Source organism: Hesperophylax consimilis, chromosome 11 (assembly GCF_061612785.1).
Source record: "Hesperophylax consimilis isolate HC1 chromosome 11, BYU_Hcon_1.0, whole genome shotgun sequence".
NCBI lineage: Eukaryota > Metazoa > Arthropoda > Insecta > Trichoptera > Limnephilidae > Hesperophylax > Hesperophylax consimilis.
This window is the reverse complement of record NC_142846.1, coordinates 36,422,697-36,439,567: the sequence shown is the minus strand read 5'-3', so window position 1 is coordinate 36,439,567 and position 16,871 is coordinate 36,422,697.

Genomic DNA, 16,871 nt, shown 5'->3' with positions numbered 1-16,871 from the left:
TTCCGCACTACGGTTTTCAAATGGAGGAACCAAAGATCCGGAACAGAGAGGTTCTCCGAGTCATGAACGAGCTGAAAGTCAACAAAGCCAGTGGGCCGGACGGAATACCTGCCTTGGTCCTCAAGAGGTGTTCTGCAGAAATGACTCCAGTGCTCGCAAAATTATTTAGGCTCTCTCTCAAAGGTGGTAAGGTGCCAGATCTTTGGAAAAAGACAATTGTCCACCCAATACCAAAAAAGGGGGACCGATCCAACCCTTCTAACTACCACCCCATAGCCATCACTTCCATACTCTCGAAGGTATTAGAAAGGGTGGTTAACAACAAATTGCTCACATATCTCGAGAATAACAATATCCTAAGCGATCGACAATATGGATTTCGTCGAAACCGATCATGTGGCGATCTACTCGGATATGTGACGCATATTTGGGGGCGATACATCGAACGTTTTGGTGAAACTAAAACCGTTGGGTTGGATATTTCCAAAGCCTTTGACAGAGTCTGGCACCGGGCGCTTATCGGGAAGTTACCATCGTATGGGATCCACCCAACCCTGCATAGTTGGATTGCAGACTTTCTGAGGGGAAGAAAAATTCAAACCGTGGTTGACGGCTCTTCTTCCTCACCGCACCAAATCAATGCGGGGGTGAAACAAGGATCTGTGCTGTCTCCGACGCTGTTTTTATTGCACATCAACGATCTCGTTGAATGTGCACCAATTCACTGCTACGCTGATGACAGCACCGTTCACGAGGGTTATCTTTTTGACAGGCCCCCTTCCACCTATGATGTCCGAACAGCTTGGGAAGTTTTGAAGCGAAAAATTGACCACCACCTTGAGATGGTTCGTGCCTGGGGTAAGGCCAACTTGGTCAGTTTCAACATCTCAAAAACCCAAGCGTGTCTGATTTCGGCAAAGAGGGAGATCAATGACTGTCTGGTGCAATTTGATGGGAGCACTCTCCCCAATAAAGACTCCATTGAAATGCTTGGAGTTACTATATCAGACCAGCTCAAGTATCGGGGATCCATAGAAGCCCGAGTAAATCAGGCCTCCAAAAAGTTGGGCGTCTTATACAGGGCTAGGAGATTCTTCAACAGTGACCAGCTGCTGACCCTGTACAAGTCTCAAGTCCGCCCAACTATTGAATTTGGGAGCCACCTTTGGGCTGGTGCCCCAAAATACTTGATAAACCTGCTTGAATCTGTGCAAAGGAGAGCGATCCGTCTGATTGACAATCCGTTGTTAACAGACCGATTGCCTTCTCTAATGCATAGACGCAATGTAGGCATGCTGCGTCTGTTCTACAGGTATTTCAATGGAGCCTGCTCCAAGAAGCTAGCAGCATTGATTCCTGATGCACCGGTGCACGTGCGCGAAACTCGACGGACACGAACTGAACACCCGTTCACGGTTGACGTTGGCTTCATGAGAACGGGCCGTTTTTACAACTCGTTTTTGTGTAAGTCGGCTCGTATGTGGAACGAGCTACCGGCATCTGTTTTTCCTCCCTCCTATAATCCGAGCCTCTTCAAGGCCCGCATTAACAAATCCCTTCCTACAGCCCCTACCTTATTCCGCCTCACAACGCCGCCCAACCGGGTGGTGACATAGTTCCCCTGTCTGTACACTGCACAGGCAGGGACACTCTTGTGAGGTGTCACATAAAAAAAAAAATGATGAGTGCGTAAATGATAATATACATAGTAATAATATTTCGATATTGCTTGATGGTTCGATGGTAGTATTTTACTCTCTGCACTATAAAAAGATTAATGAATCACTATAACAACATGTTATAAACCATTTACAGTATCTACCCAAACCCATGATTCTTACCATATATTGAAAACACTCTCCAATCTAAATATGTTTGTACCATGAAAACATATTTTTTTAATTTTCCTTGCTTTTGACTAAAAAAAATAATAGAAATAAATAAATTAAATCCTTTTTTTATAATTCTTCTACAAAAACCGTGAAATTACATTTCCGGACATTATTTTAGAAGAGTTTGGTTTTGTGGATTTGTTTCTATTACTGTACGTGCATAATTTTAATGTTAGTTTTAAAAACGCCAGTAATGACACGGATGTGTCAAAACCGGTAGCGAGATAAAAAAATTAAACCGGTTCTAAAAAACATACCCATTACAAAATAAAACTTATTTAAAACAAAAATATGAAATAGCGTGGAAGAAATTAATTTATGGAAGCATAGCTTTTCAATATAGATTATGGTGTAATAATGGAGGAAGTCAGTTGTTCTATTCTTGATATATTCATCATAGGTTGGGGAGGATCTTATAAAAACAACCTTAACTCAGTAAAAGTCTCGCAAAAAATTATTATAAAGGTAATACTTAAAAAAAACTCTACTTTCCCAACAAAATTGCTTTTTAAATTGTTTCCAGTACCAAATATTGATGATATATTTAAGCAAACTTCAATTATAAAAATGTGTAAAGAAAAAAATAACACAGAATATCAAGAATTTTACAAACTGATGAGAAATGGAAATCAATTTATTACGCCAATCTTTAAAACAACTCAAATGCAAAACCATTATATTTACCAAGCCATAAAAACCTACAATAATCTCCCTTCCGAATTGCGCTGTAATAATAATAATAATAATAATTGGATAATTTGTAGAGCGCCGTTTTTGTGAAAAATCACCTCAAGGGCGCTGTACAATTTATTTCCTAGGATCTACATTTGTTATTTAGAAAAGATACCAAAACATACTTACCTGGCAAGTCACTTCCGACAAACACACTTATATTAAAAAGTTTATGCTGATAAAAGATAGAACTGCACGCAGAGGACACTATATCAAAAAACACTGGTCGTCGCATGATCTTAAGTCTGCTATAGTTTTTATTTTAATTTAAATGTATTTTAACTGTCTTAAAAGCCTACAAATTGTTAGTTGTTATCATTTTTATTAATTTATTTTTAATTATTATTTTTATTTATTTTATTTTATTTTTAGTATTTTTTACATTTTGTTAATTTAAATTTAAATTTAAATTGCCGTCAACTGTGAAAGTGGAGGTTTCTGAAATTATGGATACGACTGTGTGAAAAGGTGCGTTTTAATTTTAGACCTAAATTCTGTCGAGTCTGCGATCATTCTCAAATCATGTGGCAGTCCATTCCAGGCTTTAGGTCCTGACACGGCAAAAGCACGCTCACCGAACTTAGTGTCTGGTGTGCGCTTTGGTTCCTTCAACCTTCCGATAGCTGATGACGTTGCTGACCTAAGGGTTGACTGTCGGGAATTGGAATCTTCTGGAATACACAATTCTGATAAATAAGCCGGAGCCATTCCGTTTAGTGACTTAAATACCATCCAGCATACCTTGAACTGGATTCTTTCAGGACATTTGAGCCAGTGCAGATTTTTGAGATGCTCTGAAATGTGGGAGTATTTAGATACTCCGGTGATAAGCCTTGCCGCGGCGTTGAAAACGGATTGTAATTTGTTGATTTGACATTTAGGGAGATTTGCATATATTCCGTTGCAATAATCTAGACGTGAAACAACATAGGAATTGACTAGCAATTTAGTCGCCTCTGTTGGCAGGTTTCTCCGCACTGCTTTAATTTGCCTTAATTGAAAGAACCCCGTGCTTACAGTTCTGTTCACCTGAGTTTTAAGGGAAAAATTAGCGTCCAGATTGACACCCAGTAATTTGATGCACGTTTTTGGAGTGATGTCACTTCCGGAAATGGTTATTGGGGAGTTTTCAATGTTATGCTGACGTCTGCTTGTAGCAGTCCACAGAAACTCAGTCTTTGTGGGATTCAGTTTCAATCTATTTGAGGTCATCCAGCGAGTAATTGCTTCTATACACTCAGTTATACGAATTTTTAGACTGTTTATTTCTTCTGGTAAGCAGTAAAAATAAACTTGCTGGTCATCAGCGTAGCAGTGAGATAGAAGGCCGAATGATTCTATTATTTTAGCGACATCATTTGTGAAGAGGATGAAGAGTAGTGGGCCCAGAACAGACCCTTGGGGTACTCCAGATGAAAGGGTTGCATAATTTGATTGGTTTTTTCCTACTTTTACGGCTTGTAAACGGTTGGCCAGGTACGATGTCAGCCAGGTCTTAACATCACAGTTTAAACCAAATGATTCATCTAATCGTTTAATAAGAAAGTCATGGTCAATCGTGTCAAATGCAGCACTCATGTCCAAGACTGAAAGAAGTGCCAGTTTACCCGACTCAATGGCAGTAGTTATGTCCGACAAAACACGTAGTAACCCAGTTTCTGTGGAGTGGAACCGTCTATATGCAGATTGGTATTTGGTTAATAATTCATTTGAATTTAAGTGACATATGACCTGTGAGGCAGCGATTTTTTCTAATATTTTTGATAAAAAAGGCAGGTTTGAAACGGGTCGGTAATTTGAAAGATCTTCAGCGTCCAGTTGTGGTTTTTTTAATAATGGAGTTACGATAGCTGATTTAAGGGATTTTGGAAAGTCACCCGTGCTAAGTGACTTATTGAAAAGATGAACTAAAAAGGGAGCAATTTGTAATTTGCAATTTGAGCTGTATTACGAACCAACTAGAACAAATAAATAAAATCAAACTTTTTTTCCAAAAAAACTTATATTAAAAAAAATATATGTATATAGATATATATATATATATATTATATTTATATTTTACACATAACATCATATTATAACATTGAATCTAAGTAAGAATCGTGGCTCCCTTATCAGGCACAAGAGCTCCTCTTTTCTGATAAGGTATACATGACCAATTATGTACCTAAATATTATATTTTCCAAAATATGTATGTACTAATGTAACTATGATCTATATTAAAATAATAAAAATAAAAAAAATAATATATATATATAGCTAGCTGTACCAAGTTTATTTGAATATTGTTTTAATTTACACCTTACCGTCGATATATTTTCCAAATTATTTTAAAACTCCAAATCACTGATTCGGACTTTCTGTGTTGAAATTTGAAATGATAAATAAATTATTAAGTATTCAGTTCAATTTGTAACCGGCTGCAGACACACGGAGAAATTTCAATGGGTATGGGTTCCACACGTCGCGAGTCGCGAGGCGTGTCCACGAGTTTACAAGTCCACACTATCCAGTCCGACCGTAACGAGGCTTCAGGAGGGCTCGAGATAACAAGTTAAACGTATTCAACAAGTCGCGTCTGTTGGTTTGTTCTGACCAACCGAACGTTGAAAAAGCCCCGTCAGCTGTCTTATTCAAACATCCCGGTTTCGCTATCAGGTGTCTGGCGGATGGGCGGTGTGATGGGACCCGGGGCGAATCCACAATTTCAACGAGACATTTGAAGGTACCGTAAAATAGGGACTTAATCAATTTTAAAACTCTGATACTAAATAGCTTATTTTATCAAGAAAATATTATGTCATATTAATTGCACATGTTTCACCAAAATATATGTTTAGGGAGTCAAAAAATGGTGATCAAAGTTACTCACCGCTTCAAAAGTCACGCTATAATACGGCTCTCAGGTATTGAGAGGTAACAGACTGTTTGAGAACACATTTACTGATTGTCGTTGTATTACTAAAGATATTATAAACCATGTGCCCAAAAAAAGTTCAATTTTTCCTTATTTCTGGTGAAATTGATCAAACTTTTTTAACTAGTGAAGAGGAACTCTTTACTTACGGACATATTTTGCAAATCTATTCGTGAGAAATCCAGCTAAAAAAAGTCATATTCGGACATGTTTCTGTCTTAATCTAGTGTGTAAAAATAATAAAAATAATGTGAGTGCTGCGCGTGTTTTTACAAAGTGAAACATTAAGCCTAACTAACTAACCATCACGCCGTTTCCCCGCAGGGGTAGGCAGAGAGGACGGACCGCCAAACAACTCGGTCTTGGCACACAGTCCTTGCCTCATTCACATTCATGCATCGTCTCATACATACTCTTCTATTATTCTAACTCTTGACATGGCCCGACTCAAGTATCTGATTCACTTGGTCGTGCCATGTCTTCCTCAGGAGTCCCCGACTTCTGCTACAAATACACGGTGAGTCTTTTCTAGTACTCCTTACAACATCTTAACTTTCATAATCAACGTTACTTCGATTACTTACATAATTACTCAATGTACACATATAAGCTATATAAAATGGAAAATTTGCTTTAAACTTGAACACTTTTACTTGCAGCTCTTCGTAAAAAATATTTTTATTTATATTATTATTAAATAATAAACTAGACGAAGGTACATCATTAAATGAAACAGTATCCGTATGTATACCTACAGTTTTAAAATGTATTATAACATTTACACAATGTAGAAAACGGTTCATTAGTTTTTATTCCAAGAAACTGGGATGATTTAAAAATTTTAATAAATGCAAATAATTTCAGTTATGGTACATAGGTACTTACAATGATATTAATAGTGTTAATGTGTTTATAATTTTGACACGGCTAATGTTTTGTTTGTTGTATATTATGAACGCTAAATGAAGATGAAAATATGAAGCAACGAATTCCTAAAACCACGAGACGATTGTATATTTAAGATACGTAGAAACACTATTCGTGGTTGTGGTAATTTGGTGGTTTACCTTCCTGAGTAGAAAGTTAGGTTCATTTTAAGGGGCGAACCGTGACAGAATGTTATACCAAACCATCAGATATCCAAAGTCATGTCTTCGTTTATGATCCCCAGTAACGGCATGGAAAATGAAGCTCACAAATGATACTATATACGTTATTTGCATTTTCTGTATTCGTCATACACGTGTTATTCGAGATGCCTCGGCCACAACGAGTTGTAACGATGGCAGAAAGAGATTGGATATAATTGAGTTTATGTGATCGGTGTAACTACATGACAGTTACTGCGTCTACCTTTCTGACTTGTGACACGATTCGCCTTCAGCGAAGGTATAAAAGAAATAATCCCTTTTACACATTGACTTCATGACTGAAGTAATAATAATTGTTTTTGAAGTCATAAAGCTATTCAAGGAGGCGTTTTCTTGTAAATCTCTTTCAAAGATCAGGAAAAGTCTTTGGGTTTATTAAAATGACACTAAACCAAACCAAATAGGAAGGTACGAATGAAATCACGTGAATGTAAGTATGTTTAAAGTATTGTCAGTTTTTAAAAGTAATAATAACTGTTTTTTGAGTCGTTAAGCTATTGAAGGAGACCCTTTCTTGTGAATCTCTTAGGAAGATACCGAAAAGTTTTCGGGTTAATTAAAACGCTATTAAACCAAACCAAATAGGAAGTTGTGAATGAAATCCTGTGAGTTTATGTACGTGCAGAGTAGTGATTCCACACAAATAAATGATATTCCGCGGCAGTTCCTCAATTGATCTGACCCCCTCTCCTGAGATAGATAATACCGTAGTGTTTCACCCAAATTATGACCGCATAATATAGCGTAATGTGTCTAAGACTTAAAATTTTAATTATTCTTAAGTCATAAAGATATTCAAGGAGACGTTTTCTTGCGAATCTCGTCGGGAGATCAGAAAGTTTTCTAGTTTATTAAAATTAATAAAAACTTGAGGGTGTAAGTGAACGGTATCGGGTTTAAAGTCATTTTTAATCAAAAGAATGAATCCATTTTACGCGTTGACTCAATTAATAAAAAATATGTTTTTTACTCGTAAAACTATTCAGCGAGATGTTTTCTTGCGAATCTAAATCGAAGATCAAGAAATATCTTCAGGTTTATTAAAATGCCATTAAACCAAACCAGATCGGTCTCTGTAGAGGCAAATGAAAGGGGTGCTTTCGATTTTTTAAGTAATTTTAAATCCTTGTCTGATTCCTTGGGTAATGGAGTGTGTTGATTGTCACCTAAATCGAAAGGAAGACAAATTCAAGGTGTGACTTTACTGCCAAAGTTCACAGTCACTGAGTTAAGTATATTATCTGTTTGGAATATATATGAATTACAGTTGTTCAGAGGGGATTATCTTATCAATTTGGGAGGCGGGTAGGATAGTGTCACCCCGTGAACCATTTATTTGATAATCTACACCTTTGCCGTAGGTCATTCTAAGTGGTTCGCTACGTTTGGTAATTTAGCAGGGGTGCACGGGTTTATCAGGTGAGGTTTGTTCAGGATGAGCCTGCCCGCCAGCTGTGTGGCGTACCAGATCGGGAGAGGCTGGTTTTTGTGAGAACTTTTGACCTCTTCAAATGGTCTCTCTTGACCCGTCGCCTTGCCGTCCTTGCTGTCCGTCATTCCTTCACACGCTGATTCCTTAATTCCTACACCCCCCTCATACTTTTTTTCCTTTACAGAACTTCCTCCCCTTCCTTTCCTTAATAAAACTCTCCACACAGCATCCCTATATACGACATAGACCCTGTAGGAAGTTATTTTCTTCAGGGCCTCCTGTGTGGGTAAAAAAAGTGTAAAAAAAAATCTTGAACTAATTTTATTCAAAATTTTGGTTTCTCCTGTGGTTTATTTTGTAGTAATAATTCTACTTGAATTTCTTTGTAGAGTTGTACGGCTTGGAGAACCTATTATTACCTATTTAAGAGAATTTTGTGTGCTGGCAATTTCATCTGATGAGTTTTGAATTTCTCGTTCAGTTTCTGTATATTTTGCAATTGTAATTCAATTCTCTTAAATTCCTTTGGCATACATTTTTTCATTGTACGTGGGTATGAAAAATGTTTAACCGATATGTTTGGTTTGTTTAAAAACGCTATAACCGGCACTAAAAAGGGCGGTCAACTCTTCAAACTCGTCAAAGTCATTCTCAAATTAATATCATGGTATCTTAATACCTTCCACAGCAGCCTTCGACCGACACCTGATACTGCAGATACACATCATAGCCTCCACGGTGCTTCAGATCCGAGTCAATGGTCACCCATCCAATTAAGACTTTAAAAAAACTGGCTATCACAAGCGTCATCTCAAAGTCAGTGTCATTTAACTCATCGGTACGGAGTGCCTAACAAATGTTCGTACACCTATCGAACGCTTCATGATTGATTGATTTCTGTTTTAACGGTGCTTAGTTTCAAATAATAGGTTAAGGGGATAGCTATATTGATGTAGGTAGTGAAGTGGCATCCAATTTCTTCACACATTAAAAACGTATATACGAGTAGTGTTGAAGAGAAGAACTTGATTTTCACATTATTTTCTCGCCATTTTAGTTCATCTCGGGAAAAAAAACTATTTAATCACTTTATCAGTATGTTCATTGAGGTGTGGGTAGGGATCTAGAGGTCAGTGTGTCCAGGAGTGCCGGATGTTTTTTCATCCCTCGCACTGCGTTGAAAGGCGAAGGGTCGAGTGAGTCCTGCTGGAGAGGTAAATAGATCTACGTCAACTAGTCTCTCCAAATCCGGCCGGCCACACAGTAGGTGGGTGGGTGAGATTTCTCTACATGAGGGAGTATGGCTACTACCCGTGGCTCTATCCCACTGACTTTCTTTTGGGTATGCTCGGAATGAACTATCTACGGGTCGGGAGGGATGTGCGCATTGCTACACATTTCTTTAGACTGATTCGTGGATTGTTTGAAAACTCGGTCATCATGGAGAGCATTCATGTCTATGTTCCCGATGGTTATCTACGTCACCGACAACATAGACTATTTTATCTCCCGGCCTGCAGAACTAACTTGCCAATGGTCATGCCTGTGGGGAGAGTAATCTTGCTGTTGAACAGAATCAATTCGGATATCGACATTTTTAGCATCAATGAAGAGCTTCCTTTAAAAGGCAAGCTCTATTATCACTGGTATAGTTGATATACACACTGTTAATATTAATCTAAGAATTCTTATTACAAAAATATTTTAAAAACGCATTGAAATTAATAATTTTGTAATGTTTTTGAAATGAATAAACAAAATTGAATTGAATTGAATAATCAACATCTTCACCCCATGAATCCGAGCACCCCTACTAAGTCACTAAACGCAGCGAACCACTTTTATTGACCTATGTCAGAGTTGATGGTCTTCCAATGAATGGCACCCAAATGCCCGCACTTTGGGAATAGGTACCTACCTACCTGCTTCTTGCACGTAACAAGGCAATATTATTTTACGAGTTTTCGGTAACTACCTAAAATCTACATATATTGCATTGTTAACGTAATCTTTTCGTAACATATACATAATTTACGATATATTTTACTGGCTGCTGCAGAACATGAAATTATTTCAGAGGTTATCTCTTCCCGCGTATCGACAGGTGGGTACCTACCGAATAAAGAAGCCTCCCTATATTTACGGCCTTGCGAGCAATAAACATGACTCTTAAAAAACACAATACATGAAGGTAGCGAAAAGATGTTTTGCATTTGTCAATATTTTAAAATTACATCTGGGACTCCTTACAAGAATTGAAATATAATTATTAATTGGATCACGGGATTGGACCAATCACTTTATCTCGTGATATAAAACTGTACCGAGAATTTTTGCAATTTTAATCTTTCTGCGTTGCTTGCCTAGAATTTTTTCTTGAAATAACCCTTTGATTCAACTTAATTACTACAAAAGCCAACTATTTACATCCGGGAAATGGAAAATACTGGATTTAAAATTACAATTACGGGAAATGAAAATAAGCTTTTAAATCGGACGACCACCATGTTAAAATTTTTTGGTTGAATAATTTTATAATCTTAAAAACTTTTTTTTTCAATATTTATTATGATATATCAAGAATACGAACATACTAAAATGTCACAGTATGGTACAGAAATTATGATTAAAATTACAATATAATAAAAAAATTTTTTTAACCAAGTTGTTATTTTGCCCTATAAGCCTAATCTCTTTTATAGGTACATAATGCCTTAACATACGTCTCAGAAGCGTACACATGTAAATGACAGCCTGTAGGCCAAAATATACCTACTTGTGCCTTATTTTCGATGGAAAGTTAAGGTTGGTATATAAACTAATAATAAAACACTATTTAATCTATGAAAACTACTTATCAAGGGTATTTATTACAACGAATCAAAACATTATGCTTGTATTCAAACAAAAAAATCAAATTCTTAAAAATCCACTTGAACATATGTATTTTTTAAATGATCTAATATTTTTTAAACATTGATTACTTATTCTTGGGGCATACATTAAAAGTAATCATGCTTTTAATTACTAGCTATAATTTTAGAGCAATTTACAATCTACATAGACATCAACTTTGTGATCAGAACATACTGACTTTTTGAATTTGCAGCACAATAATTTCAAAATTAGAAAGAAGATTTGTGTTTTGGGAAGAAATCGTCAAAAAAATCCGGAAAAACTACAATCACTATATACAATTATTTAACTCAAAATTAATTTAATTTTCCTCATTTTAACTACTTATCCGATTATTTTCTTATACAATAAAAGAGAACAAAATTATCCACATTAGAGCAATGAGAATAATAATTAGATTTTCAATAATAGGAAATAAATTTTCAAAAGTAACAAAAATTTTAGGCACTGAACCTTATTTGGCCACATTTTGTCCAATATGAAAACGCCCGCGAGCTTCGGTGTTATTTAAAAAAAAACAATATCAGTCAAACAAATGCTGATCTGAAATGCGATGATATTTATGCATAAAATAATAAAAAAACCCATTACCAAAATTAAATACAATAAGAACATTCACAAACATAACACAAAAACGTGCAATGATATTAGGCCCACAAAAATATATAATGCCAATACGAGTTTACTATATAAAAAATGCAATCATATTATAATGTGCTGCCAGAAACATTAAGGTCTGCACAAATTGATTCAAGATAGTCTGCACAAATAGATTCAAGCTGAATTGTATGAGCCATGTTAATCAAAAGAAAATATAAAAAATGTTTGTATGTATGTAAATAATAATAAATTAGGCATATGTAAACATAGCTAAAATAAATAAATTAATAAATAAATAACTGGGCCACGGAGGTTGTCAAAACTGAAGTGGTGTTGAAACTGTGCGTAGACCGTGTAATAACGAATACGTGCTTGAAATGCTTTATCTAAAAATTAATCTAAATTTCATTATTTAAAATTAACATCTCAAATCAATTAATTTTCAATCGCCTTGTAGGTACAAACAGTGAGCGCAGATTCGAGTAGGAGTAACGAATTAATATTTCAGTAGCCAACGAGAATTGCATTTAAATTTACATTATGCAGTCCCAGATCGAGTGGGATGAGGTGCAAGCATTTGGAGATGGGTCCATTTGATAAGATTCTGAATAAATGCAGCTGGCCGAACATACACATAGTGAATTCCGATCAATGAGTTGCTAGAGATAATTTTGATTTCAATGAAAATGGTATTTTATTCAGGTATTTGTTTGGGTCACTGAAGAAAAAAACCGATGGAAGTGGGTTGTGGGTTTGACTGATGTGTGTAAAGTAGGGACACATTTATCTTACTTTTGGTGTATCTACAGAGAAAGCTGATCAAACTTTATTAAATCAAATATCATCGAAATGGTTTCTCGAACAGAATTTAATTTTCTTGACGTCTTGACTGAGTTGTTGAATCGTTAAAGTATCAAATCGTCGAATCTTCGAATGGACGAGTCGTTGAGTAGTTGATCTCTAAAATGGAACAAATATATCGAACTACCATTTATTAACTTACTGCCACGGCATTTTTCAACAGCTTCTTCCAGACACAGCGTAAAACGGTTCACAGCTTGCAAGTAAGTTATTACTCGTAAAAACTTAAACGAATATGGGAAAGCCCTAATACAGTTTTTTTTTTAATTTTGATTTCTTGCTAGAGCAATCCCGATCAGTTAAAAAACTCATTTTAGGATGGGAGGAATTTATTACACATAAATGTAGGAAATAAAGGTACTGTTACATAGATATTTTAGATATAAAAATTTTAAGTTTCACATAAAATACAGTACAAAAAATGAAAAGATAGCTTTAGAATAACAAACAGACAAACAGAAACATAAAAAACAAACAAAAGGATATGCATAAAAGTACAAAGCCAATGTAGGAATTAAATATACATTATTGTATTATGTTTAGGAATCAAATACTTATTTATTGACTAATTGTTTAACAGTAACAATTAATTTCACGCACTATATTTTACTCTTTTGACTACTTAATTCATTTGTGCGTTGAATAGAGTGTCTGGACGAAGCTATTTAAGTAAAACGAACCTGTTTAAAATTGAATTTAAGTATTAAATATTGTTTATTCTGTTCTGATACCTTCCAAAAATGTTAATGCTTACTAGATGAGTAGACAGGTAGTTCATACAATTATTTTTTGGGTTTCGTGGGTTTATGGAACAACAGAAAATTAATATGATTACTTGTGGAATAAAACCAAATCAGATGTGCATTCGTAGTGAGTGTAAGATAGGAGTAGGTTCATTATTAAACCAGTTGCCTAACGAAGAATTTATTACTAACACATATTTTATAACATTTAAAAAAGTAAAGAAAATTGGATTTAATTCCCGTGGAAGTTGTAATTTTTAAACACGAATATATTTATAGATTCTCAACAGTGCTTTGTAGCGCGATTTTTACATGAAAAATAGTGAATCTACCGCTTTTGAAAATGTTCACGGAACATATGAATTCGTAGTTGTCATTAACATATTTACGATAGTTACGAGCTTTTGCGCTGCAATCTTTTTTTAATATTTCGTTAAATTGAATTTAACTAAGTTTTCTTAAAGATGTGTAGGCACCCATTATAAAGGGTTCCTGAAAAATAAAGCTTAAATGGGATTGTATTATTTAAATAAAGTTTGTGTGGAACCTTTAACAGTCGGTAAAAAACCATGTTTTAAATATTTCTGTTTTAAGGCAATGGAAATCATTTATTTCACGATAAATAAACGACGTATAACTATTGTAGAAAAAATACTATGCAATACATTACTCGTACATGTAGCAGCTTAAACATCCTGAATAAATGGGAAAGTTTGCGGCTTTACTTGACAGAAAGCCACAACACACTTCGTGGCACGAAATTTAGTGTAAATTTACAAATAAATTGCCCTTAATTGCACCGAATTAGTAGAAATTACCATTTTTCGAAAATAAAGTTCGCGTTGGAAACAACCATTCGAAAAATACGGGAAGTTTCTTGTTTACTCTTGCCTGTTGCGTTTTACCATTGAATTAAGTAGTACTAAACATGTGCACCGGTAAGTATAGTTATATTTATGGTCAATAAAGTCCAGATTGATTACACTGATATCGAAATCTTCAGCACGGATGATCCAAATGATATCTTACTTGGTTTTGCATAGTCGTTAAAGCTTGTAAGTACAATTTAAGTATAATGTCTTCATTACATGCAATGCTTATTACATTTGAACATGTTTTATGAAAAATTCAATCACGACTCGTACTTTATTCGCAAAAGGGTAAGCGGCAACGATTTACGCAGATTGCTGTTATGTTTGCACATAAGCTTGCAAGAGCTTACTGTATAGTTATGTATGTCAATCACGCGCGGCCGGAAATCAAACATGCACCCAGAGCGTGTAAACACACTAATACATACGCAGGAGCTCGCGACATCACCGCCTGATATTGGTCACGTAGGCTTACAAGTACCTACAACCAATCATATGGCTAAGATGCAAAACGTGTCCTTATAAGGGCATGGGGCACGCGCCAAAGAGTGGGACAAGCCCCCCCCGCGAGCGACCAACGCAGGTCAAGTACTCGCGGCCAGCTACCCACGCTTCAGTTCCCTGGGAAGCGCGTGGATCGCAACATGCTGTGTTGGTTCCGAGTTAACTTTTGCCGCTCAAATCTGTGACGCCGTAAAAATGGACCGGCGGAATTGTTTCACCTTGCGTGTCGCCTCTCGAGTACCAGTTCTCCACTTCAAAGGGATCCCCAGAATCACCAGCACCATTACATTATAGAGCTGTGTCCTGTCTCCATCTGCCGATGGCCACCAGCCCCATTACGTTATATAATTGGGTCATGTCTCCTCTGTCCGGGCCACCTGCTGTCCACGGCCCAGACACCGCTGCTCACCAAAGCCGGGTCGTGAAGAACCCCTTGGCGAACCGACCCGTGCTCCAGCTCTTCCTCGCCGCATCCGCCATTGCAGCGAGCCGCCTACCTCAGTTGATGTCGGCCGTCCTACCTACCGTCCACCCCAGGCTGAGACCAGTGAACTTGTAGACCCCTGCCTCAGCCCTGGGCGTCTGCCGCTCCAGCCTGTTTGTGTGGAGCCCCCTTGGCCCTCCAACCAGTGCCCCCGCCCTGCTCCATCGTCTCTGCGCCTCCAGCCGCCGCCCTGGCGTCCCCTTTGTCGTCCAGCGTGGCGTGCCCACGTGGCAGCCCTTCGGCGTCCATTCTGCACCCTGCCATGGCACCAGCCCTGGCACCTGCCGACCGTCTCACCGCATCCGCCGTAATCTACACGTGAGCTAATATTATACCTTTGCCAATCAGAGCCCTTAGAGTCCATAGATTGCCTAAGTATCACGTCAGGCCTTAAACAGCTATGTACCTTTTGTAGAACTGTTTGATAACCTGTATTACCTGTACAATAAACACTCATATCAAGAGACTTGTTTCATTTGGGAAATTGACTATATATTAATCCACACCTTGAAGATTGGAGTGCAAGCTCAGCTTGTGTACTCACCTATAGTATATTACTTGGCTTGAATGCTAATGTAACCACTTATAACTATAAGTTACGTTAACAAGCCCTAATGTAACATTGCGTTATCTCATTCAGCATGTAAGCTCTTTATACGATGCATCTTTTGGTGAGTTTCTAGGCCGTATAGCTGTTTTCGTATGATATACAACATTTAAAATAATATCAATAAAAAAATCACACTATACTATACAGGCTCGCTCGAGAAATCAACCTCCACGGAACTAACAATGACATCTTGTGTTGTTTTTTTTAATTGTTATTTCAATGGTCCATTCATGATGGAAATGACGTTCCTAGCTCAAAATCATTTTGTTGATCAAATTCCAGATTTTCTGAAAGCTGTGATAATTTTATGACGCCGGAGCCCACCTTTGATTAGATCAGTTTTGCTGCTCAAGCTCATCCTTCCCTTGGGACAACAAAGGTTCTATCTGAATTTTGGCCAAATTGACTTTCTTGGATATTAAACCGGTACCGACCGATTTTTTTTTCAAATTTGACCTAAAAATTTTCCAACCGTAGAATAGATTTATTCGAAAACGAAAGCTCAAATTTAAGCATTTGGAACAAAAATCGACTCCAAATTTGATGTGGTGAATGGAAATGGGTTTGGCTGATAAACATAGTTTTGAATTAATAGATACATTTGTTCTCATTGGCATTTGTCCACACAAGGTGGAATTTACATTATTTGGTTTACAGAACCTCCGTAATATCCATATATCTGTTGTTGTTTTGGTACCGTCGTCGTATCAGACATTAATTTGATCACTTTTCCAAGAAGTGATTTGATATTTTGGATAAAGCACGCTTCGCATTCGCCGGAATTGGAGGAAGACCGTGATTGTGCAATTGTGCGGCAGCCGGCTGAGAAGGGGAATTAAAACTTAAATTAAAACTGAACAGACAAGGTCCACGAAATGCTATTTAATAACTATGGAGAAACAAGATCAATGATGAAAATCTGAAGGGAGCTAACAAAAATTGACCGAAAAAATCATTCTATAGGCTGCTTCTTATTCCAGGAATCAAACAAACAATATTATATTCTTTTTTCCTTAATTCTCTTCCGTAATTGACCTTGGTACAAGGAATGCAAAAGTTTAATTACCAGTACATTAGGTCACGTAGCTAGAAAAAGAGATTATAGTTCAGCAGCTGCAGACACATAAATTAATAACCTATAAATAAGTCTAGAATA